The sequence below is a fragment of the Lynx rufus genome, unplaced genomic scaffold (assembly GCF_022079265.1).
Source record: "Lynx rufus isolate CCGP_SWC_20201006 ecotype Redwood Valley unplaced genomic scaffold, mLynRuf1.p SCAF_9, whole genome shotgun sequence".
Classification (NCBI taxonomy): domain Eukaryota; kingdom Metazoa; phylum Chordata; class Mammalia; order Carnivora; family Felidae; genus Lynx; species Lynx rufus.
The window spans coordinates 45,653,205-45,671,938 of NW_025814897.1; positions in this window are offsets into that span (position 1 = coordinate 45,653,205).

Below are 18,734 nucleotides of genomic sequence, written 5' to 3' on the forward strand. Positions count from 1 at the left end.
AAGCAGGCTCCAGACTCTGAGCTGTCAGTGCAGAGCCTGACGCAGGGCTCAAACTCACAGATCACGCGAGATCATGACCTGAGCTGAAGTCGAACACTTAACCAACTGAACTACCTGAGGCGCCCCTCATTCAGTCTTGATAGAAAACCTGAGGGGTAGGCAAGCCAGGAATCCATATCTACCCTTCACAGGTTTTATTTGAGAAAGCCACAGGCAGAGATCCAGACTGGGTTGATTGAAGGTGGGTAGAAAGCAGTGACATATTTATGCACCTAACAAAGAGGGCGCCCTTGGACGGGGGTGAGGAATGTTTTTGAATTTCACTTCACACTCACCAAAACCTTTTTTCAAGGGGTGAATCTCATCAACAAGGATAAATGACCTTCCATATCCCCGCTGTGAATAAGCTTTTAAGGAAATGTATGATTTTAATTAAAATGAGAAACTTAGGGTGAGTTGCTAAGAAACAAGACCCTATCTGTGGCCGTAGGAGCTCATGCCAATAACTTCTGGTTATAGATGGGTTTCCTTGGAAACAATTCACAGGCATTCTCAAGTATTAATGCTGAGCAAGAATAAAGTCATCTAACAGATGTAGATGAAGGCAGTAAAAAAGAATTGCTAATTGAGCAAACTGGCCAACAGAAAAGGTAAAATATGCCAGTAAAAATGATACTCAAATGCAATAACCTTCTCTCAATCTGTTCCCTGTTATGTTTCATTCTGTTTTTTTTTTCCTTTATAAGTTTATAGGGAAATAATTCAAATAGTAAGGAAGGGACTAAAGTGAGAGTAGAGCTATCCTTTTCATCCTCCACTCCAGGGTTCTTCCTAGAAGTAGCCACTATTAACTGCTTCTCAGGTGTCCTGTGAGATATTTTCTTCTCAGGCACAAACATGGATATGTATAGTTTTATTTCATACAAATGAAAATTGTATATCCTCTTCACAGAGACTTGCAATTCTTTTTCTCTCACAAGATGTCTTAAAAGGCTTTCCATGTCAGGATATAGAGACCTGCCTCATTCTCCTTGACACCCGCCCTCCAGCCCAGACAACACTGAAGAGAATGCTCACAACCATTCTCTAATATTGGCTCATAATGTTTCCATTGTTTGGCTATCGCAAACAATGCCGTTACGAATGCCCTGCGTCTATCTCCACAGCATTAGGGTAAATTCCTAAAAATAAAATAGTTAAGTCAAATTTCATACGTGTAATTTCTCACGTTTGCCAAAATCACCCTCCAAATACATAACACCAATTTATTCTACCACCGACAACATAGAAGCCTTCCTATTTCTGGCCCCCATTCCTGCCCCTGAGCAACATGGGGTATCATGGAATCTAAAAGGTCTATGGCAATTTGATTAGGAGAAAATAATACCTCACTTTTTACATTTAGCATCTTTTATTTTGAATGGTATTATGCATCCTTTCATATGCCTGTTGTCCATTTCCATTTCTCTCTTTATTGACTGCCTGTTTGCAGCCTTTTGCTCACATTTGCATTGAATTCTCTTTTCCTTACAGATGCCTAAGTACCCTTTGCTTACCAAGAAAATGAGCTCTTTATGTTTCCAAATACTTGTTTGTCTTCTCCCTTGAACAGAGGGGTCAGTTCTGCTGGCTTCACAGGGCTGTGCTAAGACTGGGTGAGATAATGGCATACGTGAAAGCGATTTTAATGATGCAAAGCCCTACCTGGTGTATATATTTTTATTACTATTATCGTTTTGTTTATATTCTCAAAGCAGGAGAATCTGGTGGAAAAAGCACACCATTTGGAATCTGAAGAAAGCAGCTGAGATCCTGGCTCCTGCCACTACTCGCTGAGGTAGACCGAGCAGATGAATGGCCCTACTTCACAGCCTCCCTCTTCCTGTGCCTACAGCCCTGCAACCCACAGTCCCCTCCCCCTGCCTCTGGCCTCAGCAGGGTGACTTGGTTTGCCTGTGCAGCACTAGCAAGCTCAAAGCCTGGACTTGAAAAAGTGCTCCCTCATTTCTGCTTCCTCTGTCGCTTCTGTGCCATCGCTGTGAGGACATAATCGTGTTACCCTGAGAAGAGAGACCATGTGGAACAGAGTTCCTCTCAGCCAAGACTCCAGGCATGTGGAAGAGTCCAGCCAAGATCGGCAAGGTCATTCAGCTCCCTCTAAACTCATGAGCAGCGATAAGCCACTGATGAAGGGGTTGTGGATCTGCTCTGCCATAAGAGCTAGCTGATATACTATTTGTGTAATTAAGCTCACTGCATCTCAGTTGTCAAATTTATAAATTAGGGATCACATCAACTTCATAGGGCTATTATGAGCATAAAATTTCACTTATCCTAGTATTGATGACAGCCCAGTTCTTAATACTGGGGAGGAAACTCAACTACACGGAGTGTTTGGGAAAGTGGTGCAAGGCATATCAGTGGTTATATGTGCAGCCCCATGAAATAAAGGAATTGCTACAGCATGCATTTATCACTAAGATCTTCTGCTAAAACGTCCAGGTCTACCAGAGTTGCTTAAAAGTACATGTTTAAGCAAGTGGCTTGACCTCTCTGGGTTTCCCACAGTCTCCTCCATCTCCCCACTGCTTTCCAACCTGACACATTCTCTCAACTCTTGGACTTAATCTGGGTTTGCAAACGTTTGTCTTCATGTCTTTGTTCATAAATCCAAGCCCTCCCCAACCCCCCAGCTCTCCACCTCAGTGTATCCCTCAAACTTCTATTACAGTAATAATTCTAAAATACAGGCTTGCTTTTGCAATGGGGCACTTAGCCCTCCAGAGCTTGCCCTAGCCATGAGGAAGAAATGTACTCCTCAATGCAAGGACCCCACATCCCGTCTGACCTGTCTGGCCTCTTCCCTGGTCATTGTCATTGCCTGTGCCAGCTTGCATGTTGTCACATAGCTCCCAGGAAGTGCCTGCTTAGAGTCTCTGGGCCATCAGACATGCCATCTTCTCTGCCCTGCAGTACCCTCTCCATCACCTTGGATGTCTTGCCAATTTTACCCCCTAAGAAGCTTTTTCCAATCCAGAGTTGCTCAAGCTCAGTGCTGTTGACATTGAGGCCAGATAAGTCTTCGCTGTGGGGTGCTTTCCTATGTATTACTGGATATTCAGGAGAATCCTTCCCTGTCCTCTCCCCACTTGATTCTAGTATCACCCCCTCCCAACTTGTGACAACCAAAACGGTCTCCGGACATTACCAGATATCTCCTCTGGACAAAATCATCCCCAGTTGAAAACCAATGCTCTAAGCCTACTCTCGATCCTACCTCCAAAGGCAGATTTAATGCTCACTGCCTTCCTGGGCCTAATTATACTGAAGCACTTATGCTATAAGGTACATGTCTCTTACCATCCTGTCTTTCCCATTAAAACTGACACAAAAATGGTGCCTTTTATCCTTATATTCCTAGGTCTTTTCCCAGGTTCTAGAACAGGGAAGGTGTTCAATGAATATTATTAAAGATAAATAGAATAGCAATGTAAAAAATGAGCAACTATGGTTCCCAAACCTGACTGTAAATTACAGTCACCGGGGGGATGTTTTTAAAGTACAATTCCTATATATAAGCCCAGACTCTTGAGTCACTACCTCAGGGAGCAAAAACCAAGGAATGTTTACTGTTTAAACTCTGAAGTGATTTTAATGCAGCCCTTCCACAGGAAAAGCTGATCCAGAAGACAAATGGAAGTGACCAACATTTACCATCTCTGCAGACTATCTGATAATGACTTCCATGACAGAAAAAAAAAAAGATAAAATATTCCTCCAGAGAAATGTAAATTGTTGTTTTATAAGGTGAGTGAAGAAGTCTCCAAGAAGCTTCCAGAAGAGACTAAGAGGACCTCTACTTGTAGTCAGAGGGACCCTCCAATCAGGATGACAAGTAGCATTTATGAAGACATTCCCTTCTGAGGCAGAACATTTTTCCTATTCCCATGGCCTTCCCATGGCCAGTGGAGCCCTGCTCTTTAAACTCCATGGACCATGCATGGCTCCTCGCTCTGGTAGCCTGCTCATTCTCAGCAGCCTTTCCTTCCAACAGAACTCAGAGGAACTTTGTGGCGTCAGCTTGCCCTGGGAGAACGGGATGAGGGCCTGGGTTAACTCAGAGCAATTTATTATAAAAGTATGCACCATACAAAGCAATGCTGAAAATACATTTCACACTAATAGAGTTGTGCCTGGTGAAAATTGCTTTGTGAGAGGCTATGGAGACCAGGTCTGAAGGAATGACTGATAGCCAGAAATTCATCGGGAGGCAGGGCAGTGGGGTGGAACTGGGTTGGGAAGTTGACAGGCTTGAAAAGAACATCCTCATTCACTCATCCCTGACAGGCTATGAGTAAATGTTAATGGGGTAGGCCATCTGAGCATGCAGGAAGTTCTCTCTCTCTCCCACTGGGGGGACCAGCCATCTCTGGAATCTTTAATGATGTTATCCATTCTGAAAGCTATGGCTCTGTCAGAATGCTTTTCAGTCCAGGATGTCTGTATTAGTTTGCTAGGACTGCCATAACAAAGTACCACAGGCTGGATGGCTTAAACAACAGAAACCAATGTCTCACAGTTCTGGAGGCTGCAGTTGGAGACCTAGGTGTTGGCAGGATTGGCTCCTTCTGAAGGCTGTGAGAGGAGGGTCTGTTCTCTCCTTGGATAGATGGCCATCTTCTCCCTATGACTATTCACATCATCTTCCCTCCTCATGGGTCTGCCTCCAAATTTCCCCTTTTCACAAGTGATATGGGATTAGCACCCATCCTAATGTTCTCAATTTAACTTGATTACCTCTGAAAAGACCCTATATAAAGCCACATTCTGAGGCACTGGAAGTTAGATCTTGTATATGTGAACTGGGGAGAGGCCGACATGCTTCAACACACAACAATATCTGACCCTACCAACCTACCCGCCCCCATCTCACATCCTGGGCATGCCCGGCTGCTCTTGTCTTCTCCCTTCCTCCAGGTCCCTCAACTGTTTCTGTGTGGCATCTTGAGGAACCTTGGGAATCCACCTCATCCCACCAAAACAAATTGTGATAAACTAGAACCATCATGTGCTCTTGGAGAAAACAGACCTGGGTTTAAATATTGGTTCTGAGCTATAACAGCCTTGTGCCTAGAACAAGTTGCTTATCTGTTCTGAGCCCCAGAATCCTCATTTTATAGAACAGGTGCCTGACGAGCCATATCTTTAAATTACTAGTCATCTCTGTATCTGGAAGTGAAAGCCAGGAGTTGTCCAGAAGCAAATTCTGTTCCTGTTGAGGAAACATTAATTAAAGTGGCCTTCCTGAGTCTCCAAGTAGAAAGGAGTAGTCGACACCTATTTCTCTGGGGAAAGAGTACATGGAACCTTTTGTGGCCTGTCAAAATCAGATCCTTGACCATAACTCAGGGTATGATCTCTGAGAAGGAAGTGAGCATATTTTCCTAAGGCCAGGAAGGATCCTTAGTATAAAAGTCTAGAAACTGCGTTCCCTCCTTTCAGGTATAAAGTAGGAATTATCAAACTACCAGTAGCAAATGATATTTTTTTTTAAAAATCCCAATCCATCAGAGATGCATATTTTAGAAAATGCAATGAAAATGTATTATTTATTTTTTTTAATTTTTTTTTCAACGTTTTTTATTTATTTTTGGGACAGAGAGAGACAGAGCATGAACGGGGGAGGGGCAGAGAGAGAGGGAGACACAGAATCGGAAACAGGCTCCAGGCTCCGAGCCATCAGCCCAGAGCCTGACGCGGGGCTCGAACTCACGGACCGCGAGATCATGACCTGGCTGAAGTCGGACGCTTTACCGACTGCGCCACCCAGGCGCCCCGAAAATGTATTATTTAAAAAATTAAACAAAAAATAAAACGCATGTCATTATTTTCTATTATGAGATTCAACAGAATTTAATAACTATCCAAATTGCCATACGATGTTTCTAGATGCTTGCTGTCAATTTCTAAATGCATGTTTTTACAGGCTAGTTACAAAAAGTCCATGGACAGGTCCCTGTCCAGGCACCACAGGTGAATTAACACCGGTTTAAGGTAGAACAAGGGAGTCTTCAGCCCCCATTAGAATCAACAGAAGACATCTATCTGTGGTGGTGGGTGATTAGGGTTGTAATATTAAGAATGCAATATTCAGCTTCAGACATTCAAGTAAATTTTTTGTCATCTATAGCAAGAAAACCAACTTGAAAGTCAAGCTTTGTCAAGAGAAGGAAAGAGTAGTAAAGTTGTCTCTTTCCACCTTTAAAACATCAAAAGCAAATAATCCAACTAAAAAATGTAGAGGACCTGAATAGACATTTTCCCAATGAAGTCATACAGATGGACAACAGCCACATGAAAAGATGCTCAACATCATAACCATCAGGAAAATTCAGATCAAAACCATAGTGAGATATCACCTTATACCTGTCAGAATTCATAGAATCAGAAAGACAAAAATAGCAACTTTGGTGAGGATGTGGAGAAAAAGGAACCCTTATGCACTGTAGGTAGGAATGTATATTGCTGTAATCACTATGGAAAAGAGTATGGGAGTTCCTCAAAAACTTAAAAACACAAATACCATATGATCCAGTAATTCCATTTCTGGGTATTTACCTAAAGAAAGCAAAAGCATTAATTTGAAAAGATATATGCACCTCTGTTTATTGCAGCATTATTTACAATAGCCAAGATATGGAAACAAACTAAGTGTCCATCAATAGATAAATAGATAAAGAGGATGTGGTATATATATTCAATAGAATAATACCGAGCTATAAAAAGTAGTGAGACCTTGCCATTTGCAACAACAAATGGGGTATTATGCTAAGTAAAATAAGCCAGACAGAGAAAGACAAACACATATGATTTCACTTACATATGGAATTTTTAAAAAAAATGAACAAACAGACAAAGCAGAAATAGACTCATAAGTTCAGGGAACAAACTAATGTTGCCAGAGGGGAGGGTGGTGGGAAGGGGTGATAAGCAAAATGGGTGAAAGGGGGTGGGAGAGACAGGCTTCCAGTAATGGAATAGATAAGTTATGGGGATAAAAAGTACAGCAAAGAAAATATGATTTAAAAATCAAGATGCAAATAAGAAAGATCAATTTTGCTTTATGTCCAGAGTAAGGAGAAAGTGGTCCACTTCTCAGGGAAGTTGAACATTATTATTAATATTTAAGATCACAGTGTTAATAGAAATAACATATTCCAGGGGCACCTGGGTGGCTCAGTTAGTTAAGCATCCGACTTCGGCTCAGGTCATGATCTCACGGTCTGTGAGTTCGAGCCCCGCGTCGGGCTCTGTGCTGACAGCTCAGAGCCTGGAGCCTGTTTCAGATTCTGTGTCTCCCTCTCTCTCTGACCCTCCCCTGTTCATACTCTGTCTCTCTCTGTCTCAAAAATAAATAAACATTTTTAAAAATTTTTTTAAAAGAAATAACATATTCCATATGTATAAGGACTAACAGCGTCCAAAGTGCTTTCACAAATGATGTACATTTACATCTCACTTCCCCTAAAGTCATATTTTATCCCCATCTTATAGACAAGGAAACTGAGGCAAGATTAGACTCAGGGCACTATTATCTTTCCCAGACATGGAAGGAAGGTGAGGTGTATTTTAAAGAGTTCCTGTGGGAGAATATTTGTGCAGATTACATTTGGGAGTGGAGCAAAGGAGTAACTGGTGCGAGTAAGGGAGACATCTCATCCTTGTCAGAAGTCAGATGCCCTCATCATCATCATGAACCGGCATTTGGTTGGCCCTATCATGTCCCAAACAAATGGAGACAATGGGAGGTAAGACAGAGTCCCTGCCCTCAAAGACCTTACAACCTGCTGTGTGATTTCAGGCAAGTCGCTGAGCCTCAGTTTTCTCAATGGCAGATTAGGATAACAAAACCATCTACCTCAGTGTGTTGTGAGGATTTAATATAAAATGCACATAAACTATTTAGCACGGTGCATGGTGCACAGTAAATGTCCCCTATTTCCAACCAATCCTATACGAATTAGCCAAATAGAGATCTGTCGGCTAATTTGAATGACTAGCACACCATTTTGCCTCTAGTCATTTCTATATGCTTTGTCTTTCAAATACCTTTCATTTTCAAAATCCCTAAAGAATTCTATCTACTGTGAAATTAAATAACCAACCATCAACTGAAGAAGATTCTACAGAAGAACCCATCCTTGGAGCATCTTGATATTACATGTTTCCACCAAACACTTTCAACAAATTCAGAGTAAGCTCTGTGTTCCATTCAGAACAGACTCTCCTGACCACTGCCCTTTGCCAGGAGTCTCTGTGTGAATTTCCTCCCAGCCCCCAGCTCAGGCTCCTCCCACATTACATATGGTCCCCTTTGGTTCCATTGCCACAATCTTCTCAGCTAGGGGTGGGATGATCTCCTGTAAGGGACTGAGCCCCCGAGATGACTCTAATACTTCCCACCACTGCACCTACTAAGAATCATTTGCAATATAATGTTAATGTGAACTGTCAAATCAGTCCTTCAAATGGGGACAAAGACAATTGCTCTTGGCCCTGAGCTGGCATGGGGAAGGGTGCAGGTGCTGGGTGCATGCAGAGGAGGAGCGGCTTCTCCAGAGTGCTCCATCCCACCTCTACTTTCATTCTTAAAGCAGAGAAAGTATGACTCTGCTTGGACACATTCTCAAGCTTCCCCTCCTATTGTTTTGTTCCTCTCCAAGGTTGCCTTTGTGTCCACTGTAACATAATTCTACCCTGTTGAAGTTGGTTTGTCCTGCCATCAGGAAAGGAAGAATGAAGAGGAAAGACTTCTGAGCATCAGAAAACCTAGATGCTTGGCCTGGCTCTGGGACTAATTAGCTCTTTGGGCTGGTCCTTTTCATTCTCTGGGCTCAAGGTAGTTTAACCAGTGTGCTTCTATGATCATGTAGTCTGGCCCTTAACATAATCAGACTGGATGCGTGCATGTGTGTGTGTGTGCACGCACATACAAAATGGCAATAAAAACGGAAAATTTAACAAAGGCTTAATTATAAATACATTATTGTCAACATTATTGTCAACAATACATAAGGCACAATGTGGTTTTGACAGTCCATCCACTCCACCCTAGAGACCAGTAGTCCCATCATCATCACAGAGTCCTGACCTACCAGGGGATAGGAGGTCACAGATGACCTGGAAGGAGCCGGACATCTGGTAAGTCCTTCTTACACCACTAGGTGTCACTGTCCTACCTTAAATGCCCCTCATCAAATTCTCAACCAGATTAACTGGAAACCCTCCCATGAACTTCTTGGTTCTTGGCACATGGATCCAATTTGCATCCATCTTTCTAGGCCTTTTTCCCCCTCTCCCAAAAAAGACTCAACACAACTATTTACAACACAACCTTATCTCCCTGCCTGACAGGTTTTTTGAATTGATCGGTGACATGGAATGTGAAGTGTACATCTGCCCAAGCTAATGGGCCTACACCTTTATTCATTCTCATTAAATCATGAATTTAATGAGCACCTGCTATGTGCCAGGTCCTGTTCTGGGAGCTAAAGACTCAAAGAATAAAGGCACATCCCATGCCCTCAAGAACTCACAGAAGACATGTCAGTATTACTACAATCTTGGCAAATCTTGAAAAGAAGACCCCATGCTACGAGCATACAGGAAGAGCCCTTGGGTAGGCCTGCCTTGGGTAGGTAGGGAGGCTTCACAAGATTTGTCACAGCATTTGGGCTGAGACTTAAAAAATGTACAGGTCTTGTGCAATTCATAAGAACAGACCATTCTAGGCTGAAATCAACTTAGACCTAGTTACCTTGCAGGGCAGAAAGAGAGGCCCCTACCCCATTTTCAATTTACATACAGTCACAGTTGTCTGTCTTACCCTTGAGAGCAGAGATGTGACTTTTCATTTTTTTTTTTTGTATCCTCAAAACTGACCACAATGGAGAATAATATATTCTGAGTGTACGAATGTATGAACAATTTGCTAGCTAAGCTACTACAAAGACCATTCAATTTCAAAGAGGCCTTTTTCAGAAGGGAAACTGAGGCACAGGCCCACCATTAGAAGAGCCATACATGCCTCCTTTCTCCTGAAGTACTTTCTGAAGAGCCTGTACCAGCTCAGTCTTTCTCTGGGTAATTGACTCTTCAGGCTGATCAAGCTTCGAGAATTTCCTATACTTTTTTTCCTTCCATAGATTGTCTCTACTTCCCTTTCAGGAACACTGCCTGGGGGAAGGGGGTGGTGTAAGGAACTTGTGAAAACACAGAAGTTGAATCTAAGAGCAGTGCGAGGTCATCCACAGGCTATTCTCACAATCTAGACCCCTTGGCTTTTAACAGAAGTTAAATAACCCAATAATTTATACTGAGGCATTTTTTTTTTTTTACTCCCAGAAAATCATTATCAAGTTTTTGCTTCTTCCAAAACTTATTAGGAGCTTTGACACCTGGAAGAGTACACACTAGAGGAAAGGTAGGGAATGGAATGTGCAGAACACAGGAAGGAAAAAGTAAAGGGACCACAAGAATGAGTCTGGCTCTGACCAGGTGTTGTGAATATTGGCTGAGGAGAGCTTGGTTGGGGTGTGGGAGGGTGGAGGTCAAAGTAGGTGAAAAGAAACTCTTCAGTCTGGCTCTGCCAAAATACTTCCACAGATAAGCCCCATTTCCAATGGAATGACGTCCAAACTCCTTAGCCCAGCATTCATGACCACTCTGGTCTAGCCCTGACCTACATTTTCAACACTTGCTCCCACTAGTTTCCATTATTTGCCCACATACCAGCGGAATGGTCCTGCCTACCCTCACCAGAAAGGCCTGTTGGTTGCCAGCTACCTCTCAAACGTAGCTCTTGAGGGCTCCTCGTAGATCCATTTCATTCCACATCTACCTCTCCAGGTGGTCCATGCCCTCTCATACTACATTTACTTTCTTTCTTTAATTGCCAAATTTCTACTTAACCTATTTAAACTCCACATCATTCCATTTGAAAGTCTTCCCTGATTCACCTCCTGCTTGAACTTTAGGACCCTCATCTTGCACACTTTGTACCTACAGTTATCATAGCTTTCTTTACCGTGCCGAGAAATTATCAGTTTGCATGTCTCTGAATTCTGAGCATCTTAATGACAGGTGTCATGTCTCTTATTGTTACAGCACCATCTCTAGCATAAAGCTTAACACATAGTAAGTACTTAAGTAATATTTAAGCATAGAGTGCTAGGGCAGAGACTAGATAATATTCATCTTTGTGTCTCTAATCTCTAGATCATTGCTTGACGTGGAGAAAGACTTCAACATGTTTGTGAAATTAATGAATCTGCTACATGAAAAGAGGGTTAGTTGTCCACATTACAAGAGTTATTATGGTGGGGTGACCAGCTTATCCCAAGACAAGTACTGAAAGTCCCAAATCCCAGGAAATCCTTCAGTCCTGATCAAAACAGCTGGTCACCCTATGCTATGGCCACAACCCACTCTGAGGATGGACCAGTAGCAGCTCTGCACATAAATTCATATTTATTTTTTCATTTATTTGTTTTGCCAACAAATATTTCCTGAATATATACACAAAGAACAAGACTCTAAAAATATAGTAATTTACAAACATGTGGATCCATTTTCTTACTTTTCTCAATTCACTAGTTAGAGCTAGTCATAACCTGGGGCTATGCTTCACCTTGACCAACCTTGGCAGAATGAATAAAACTAACCCTCTCACTGAGCAGGAGATGCTAAAGGATCCCACTGAAAGGAAGAAACATCATGGTCTGCACTGGAGCCCAGGGATCTAGTTTTACTCCAGATAGTGGTGCCCTGGCTAGTTGGTTTATCTATAGAAGAGGAACTGATAGTAATACGGAGCTTGTTTGAAGACCTTTTGTGAAGAGCAAATGAAACCAAGACTTTGTAAGTTAAAAGGCAAGCAGCAAATACAAGCATCCTCAGTTTCACCAGCCTTTGAGGTGATTATAATTTTGACTTTACTACAAACTCTTGATGGTGGGTAAATTCTGTTGCCAGCTAATTGCAGGAAGTCAACCTTTTCCCAAAATCCTATTTCCCAAAAATTTGAGGGGAATTCCAAGGAATGCTTTATACTCTTATCTCAAGATCAGTGAATATGGCCACTCCATGCAGCAGCCAGTGCTGCCCCAGATACCACTAGTTCCACAGAGGCTCTATGCCAGCAGTGAATCTGTGTCCTGAATGCTACTGCTGATATGGAACAAGCTGCTGCCCCTTGAAGCCAGGAGGAAATAGTTCTTTCAGTGTTTTATGCAGATGACGGCAAAGGTTCCCACAGCAACAATGTTTCAGCCCAAAACCTCATAAGCATTAGTGACCCAATGCTTACCTTCCAGGATTTATATAAGCCAACATAGTAGATGGAATAGGGTAGGTGCTGACATCAGCTACCTCCATGTATCCAGAACCAGCTCTCCTTTCTGGCATTCAGGACTTTCCCGGGATCTGTTCACTCTGTCGCATATTTTCTTCAACTGGGGATGATTTTGCACCACCAACCCAGGGTACACTTGATCATCTCTGGAGACATTTTGGGTTGTCACAACTGGAAATGAAAGCTACTAATGGAATTAAGTGGGTAGAGGCTAGGGATGCTCTAAAACATCCTATAATGCAGAAAGAAAAGCCCTCCACATGAAAGGTCAATAGTGCTGATATTGAGAAATTCTGTCTTTGAGTAATTTCTTTCTCAGGAATCCTGATGTTCCTCCTTCTTATTGGCCTCCATGGAAACCATTCTTGTATATTAAACATGTTTCTCTGCATCTAACTCCAAGGTGGATGGATTTAAATCTTAGTCTCAGTCCTTGGTCCTTATGTAAATTAGCAGATAAAAATAATTATGTATGAGGCTTTCTCTTAACTCTTTCACTCATAACATGTAAGCCCCCCAGCCCCTGCCCAGTTACATTATTATGTTGAAAGTAAGTTATTACAGATTCTTCCATTCAACAAATATTTGATGAGCACCTACTACATACTAGGCATGATACTAGACACTGGATACACAGTGATTAGCCAATAGACATTGCCCCAGCACTCATGGAGCTTACAGTATGGTCTGAGAATAAAAGTTAACACATGGATATATAATTACAAATTTTAATACATACCATGAAGGAAAGGTAGAGGGTACTTTGAGGGCATATAATAGCTCAATAGGAAAGGCAGAGAATGTCTCTCTAAATAAGTAACTCTTGGGCTGACGCCTGGGGGAGGCAAAGAAGTGAGTGTACTGAAGAGAGGGTGGGAAGAACATGTGCAAAAAGTTCTTGAGTGGGAAAACAATGGTGCCATCAAGGAGCAGGATGTGTGGCCAAGTGTGATGAGATCTAATTTATATTTTTTAAAAGACTGCTCTGGCTGTCATTTGGGTGATGGGTTGAAGGGTTATGGGTGGAAGTGAGAAACCCATAGGAAGGCAGTGGTCTTGGAGGTAGACAAGGGTGGCCTGGATCCCAGGATAACCGTGGAGACAGAACTGACAAGTCAATGAATGAGGTGCTGCTCTCTGAGGCAAAGAAGTCTATATCCGGGGCTGGGCAGTGGCTGAGACACTTTGAGACACCAAATATCACCACCTAAACAACTTTGGAGAGTTGTCATTCCTCAGAAATCAACACTCGCCTTCCCTGCTCAGCATTTCTGTTGGGAAGGAGCCACAGACATCATGGTTGGGTAAATTTTCCTACACTGCACTCGGGTTTTGGCCATTTCTTTTGCTTTTTTTTTCCTTTTTTTTTTTTTTTTAATTTTTTAAGTGTTTATTTATTTTTAAGAGAGAGAGAGAGTGCAAGCAGGGAGAAGGACAGAGAGAGAGGGAAACACAGAATCTGAAGCAGGCTCCAGGCTCTGAGCTGTCAGCACAGAGTCTGACACAAGGCCTGAACTCATGAACTGAGAGATCATGACCTGAGCCGAAGTCAGAGGCTTAATCAACTGAGCTACTCAGGTGCCCTGGGTTTTGGCTATTTCTTCACCTGGGTGAAATACTGAGTGGAATGTTTGTACATGTTTACTTGTGGCTGTTGGGCTGGAGGGAGGGGGAAATTAGTGATCTGTCACAAAACCCAATTTCCTATGTTTTCAAGAACCATTCATCACCATCTTGGTTTGATGCCATTTCTTTCTGGAATGAAGCTAACCAGGAGCAACCTGTAGCCAGGGTCTTGGAAACTTCTCCCTGGAAAACCTCACTGCTGAGCCTGGGCAAGGCCTCCTTAACCTCAAGTTGAGCCCCAACAGAAGCAACTAGTTGGGTAGTCAACAAGACCTCTCCTTGCAGGGAGATCCTTGCAAGCCCACTCTCAGGGGGGTTGACAGCACCAAAGAGCCTGAACTCACAAGGAAAATCATCTCATCAGCCTTCATGGCCATGGGTGGCAACCTTCATCTCTTCAGAGAGGTCCATCCAACATGTCAGTGCCACTGTCATCCAGACCAGAAGGAATCATCAGGCCTGGCCTAGATATGAGAGACTGGAGGGTCTGTGCTACAGCAGGGATCACCTACCTGGGAATAGCTGAGCCCCCAGGGCAGATTGTCGAGGGCATCTGTAGTTCAGAAGCATTCACGTATGCACTAGGAGCCCACTAGAGGGGAAGTCCAGGTAGAGGGATTTAGTGAGCACCTACAGGTAGCAAGGCCCGAAGAAAGATGAAAACCATAGTTCCTGCCCTGAAGGAGCTGGTATTTAGTACGAGAAGCAGACGAGTAGATGAATAGTACTAACACGATGAGTCCTATGATGGAAGTGAACACATAGTATTAGGCAGCTGGAAGGAGAGAAAGGAAGGGGCTTCTGACTCTGCCTTAGGGTATCAGGGAAGACTGGCAGGAGGAGGTGATGTTTCTCTGTTTCAAAGACAGCCCACCTGAATCTACAGGGTTTAATTAACTATGCTTAGAGTAATGAAGAAATGCGAAGGGCACATTTTTAAGGGTATACCAGCTCCATTATCCTGTTAAAAATAATGACCAAGTGAAATTAATTTCCCTCATTGATTTTTTACCCTATAAAATTATCCCTGAAGGGTGAGTTTTCAAATATAAAAATATTCCTTTAAAGGCAGATTGCTTTAGGGGCACCTGGATGGCTCAGTTGGTTAAGCGTCTGACTTCAGTTCAGGTCATGATCTCACGGTTCATGAGTTCGAGCCCCGCTTTGGACTTGTGCTGACACCGCAAAGTCTGGAGCCTGCTTCAGATTCTGCATCTCCCTCTCTCTCTGCTCCTCCCACAACTTGTGCTCTCTCTCCATCTCTCTCTCTCTCTCTCAAAATGAATAAGTGTTAAAAAAAATTAAAGGTAGATTGCTTTAATCTTGGCATTTAAATCCAAGCTCCAGCAGTGTCCAAGCTATGCAGGAAATCTGCCCTTGAGATGCACCTGAAAAGATTTCAGGAACAGGGGCTTTGTTGTGGGGAGATAACAGATAAAATGTGGATTGATCCACACTTGTCCAGCCCTGGTCTCCTATCACAGACACATTTCCAGGACCAATGTATGGAGATGGGGAGAGGCAGGAAGAAGCAGGAGTAACCTCCATTTGATGCCTACGTCCCAGGCTGCAGAAACAGGTGAAATTTGAAGCCCTGAACAAAGACCCTTATCAGAAATAAAGAAAATTCTGGGATTATTTTTTCTAAAATAAATCTTTTTTTAATTATTTTAAGTTACTTTATTTTAAGAGACAGAGCAAGTGGGGGAAGGGTAGAGGGAGAGAAAGAATCCCAAGCAGGCTCTGCACTGTCAGCACAGAGCCTGATGCAGGGTTTGAACTCATAACCGTGCGATCATGACCTGAGCCAAAACCAAGAGTCAGATGCTAAGCAAACTTCTTTTTAAAATTTGTATTTCTTTATGTTGAGAGAGTGCGTGCACTCATGCAAGAGCACAAGCTGGAGAGGGACAGAGAGAGAGGGAGAGAGAATCTCAAGCAGTCTCCCGTGCATGCTGTCAGCACAGAGTCCAACACAGGGCTCAAACTCACAAACCATGAGATCATGACCTGAGCTAAAATCAAGAATCCGATGCTTAACTGACTGAGCCACACAGGTGCCCCCAAAAGCAAATTTTAAAGAAAAATTTAAGTGTCATACTTTATCTTGTTTGCCCCAAAGAGTAAACATGATATAAACTGACAGATACAAAAAAGAATTAATAGTCCACTTCCATTTTCTGCCGTCCTCCTAGTTTTTGGGAAGAGAACCAGTAAGTCATTTGTATATCATCACTGCCCACTCTGTATGGGTGACACTGAAGTCTGCAAGGCTAGGGATATGCAGGGATGCAGAGATGGGGTGGGGGTGGGGAAGGAATTATAGTAATTCATAAGAATATAACATTTTGCCATTTATAAAGTGTCTTCACTCATATCATCTGATGGGGTCTCTCCAATCATTCCCTGAGGTAGCAGATCACAGATTTATTAAAGAGGGGACAGAAGATTCAAATAAATTCATGAAATACGTGAGCTATGAAATCAAAAGAAATTATTCCGACACTAAGATACAATTATAACAAAAAACAAAATTCACATCACAAACAAATGTAGCCAAGCCTGAAAAGGAAGAGATCAATTCTGAATAGAAGTCATGAAAAAGCTCCTGAATTATTTGATAATCCAATTAATGAAGAGGAGGGAATCATATAAATCCATTGGAAGGTTTTTGCTAGTTGACACATTGAAAATGACTACATATAACATCAAAGACAAACTGATTAAAGAACACTCTCATTTCAGAGAGTGTTTAATACAAGTACTATCCAATGGGGTGCCTGGGTGGCTCTGTCAGTTAAGTGTCCAACTCTCGGTTTCCGTTCAGATCATGATCTCATGGTTTCATGGGTTTGAGCCCCACATCAGGCTCCGCGCTGCCAGCTTGGAATTCTCTCTCTCTCTCCCTCTCTCTTTACCCCTCCCCCACTTGTACTGTCTCTCTCAAAATAAATAAACTTTAAATAAAAATACAAGTATATTCAAGAATACTTGAATACAGCTTATATATATATATTTTTTTTTAACTGACAGGCTTCCCAAAATTTTACACACTAGTGAAGCTAAGAACTTCTCAATACTCTAATAATAAAATAAAAATGTTGATGAGCATACAAGAGGAAAGAATATAGTATCTTTCTATTCTCTCTACAGACATTGATATTACAAAATTATTATTCTATGAAAAGGTAATCAGACAGGAACAAGGCACAAAAGGTGAGGAAAAACAGTATTGCCAAGGTATGCCTAGCAGCTAAATAATAATAGTTTATTATTTTTCTAAATTATATGATATTTTTGGTATTTTTTTAAATTTGGTTTTTAATTTGTAGTTTGTGGTGATTTCCTTTCTCATTCTAAATGTAAGCTTTGTAACTGATTTTCTATTCATAATCTTGTGTTCTTTTTCTTAGTCAGGGCTCCCAAATTTGGCTCCCACAAAACCTGGATTTTATGCCCATTTCCAAGTGGGAAAATAAACCCAAGAGAAGTCTCACCCTCACCCTGGGTCACAGTGATAGAAAGCAAAGAAGCCAGAACCCAAAGGTCATGTTCCTCCTTCTCCACCACATTGTCTCTGCCAAGGGCCATTAACGCACCAGATCACCCCCCACACATTCCCTTTGGAGAGGCACTAATAAAAGTAAGACAGGACATTTAAAAAACCCACAGGACTCGCTCAACTTTCTAAAGAAGGACCCAACATGACTTACAGTGCCCATCCCTTCTCCCTTCAAGACCCGTGTCTGCACAGAAGAATTCAACATACTGTCAGCAGCCAAGTCACTATCACAGGCTCAAAGCAATGCAGGAATCCAGCACATGGGGTGGGGGTGGGGGATAAAGATGGGGCCCATGAAGTGCATTCTAGAAGTACGGGCTGACTAATTCTTCCTGAACGCCTCCAGACACTCACACCTGCATTTGTCTTTATCCACATGAACAATTCTCATCTTTCTAAGGACAAGAAAACAGACACTCAGAGTGGCCCCACTTCTCACAGCTAGTAAGAGACAGACATAGACTGCAAATCCAGATCTGTGCTGCCCTGAAGCCCACACGCCCAGTTCTCCAGGAGCAGGTTTTGCACTAGAGCTGGTTCACACTTGGGCAGGTCACTTCCAGTCAGGTGACGCTGACAGTGTCACATGTCCTTGTTTCTTGGCCCCTCGCATGTCAAAGCAGTCAGGTGGTCATGTTCTTCTGCAAGTCCAGGTGAGCAGATGAAAACAAATATCCCTTTAAACCATACCTGGCACTAACTCCCCACCAGATGTGAGGTGATTCCTCCCAACCTCACCCAAGACCAGAGCCATCTGTGCAGGGTAGGAGACACCAAATCACAAGGGTAATCCCAATGTCCTGAGGCCATGCCACTGTGGGAAAACGGGGTCACACTGTCTACAAGTGGTAGCTCTTGGCTCTTGCTCTCATCTAGTATGAAAACTGGGAGCCCAGGCCTCCCTCGAAAGCATGGTGGCCACCAGCCTCCCACTATTTCTGGGACTCCCCAAGGACTACCTACCACTGTGTCCTCTCAGCTCCCTCCATCCCACCCTCGCCTTCCATGCTTCTGAGGAAATTAGACTGCTAATGCCAGTGCTTAAAATCCATGCCAAAAGCCACCAGCATCTGCTTCTGACAGAGGTTCACTTCTGTGCTAGCCCACTCAAACTTGAAGTTCCTCGGTGTGCTG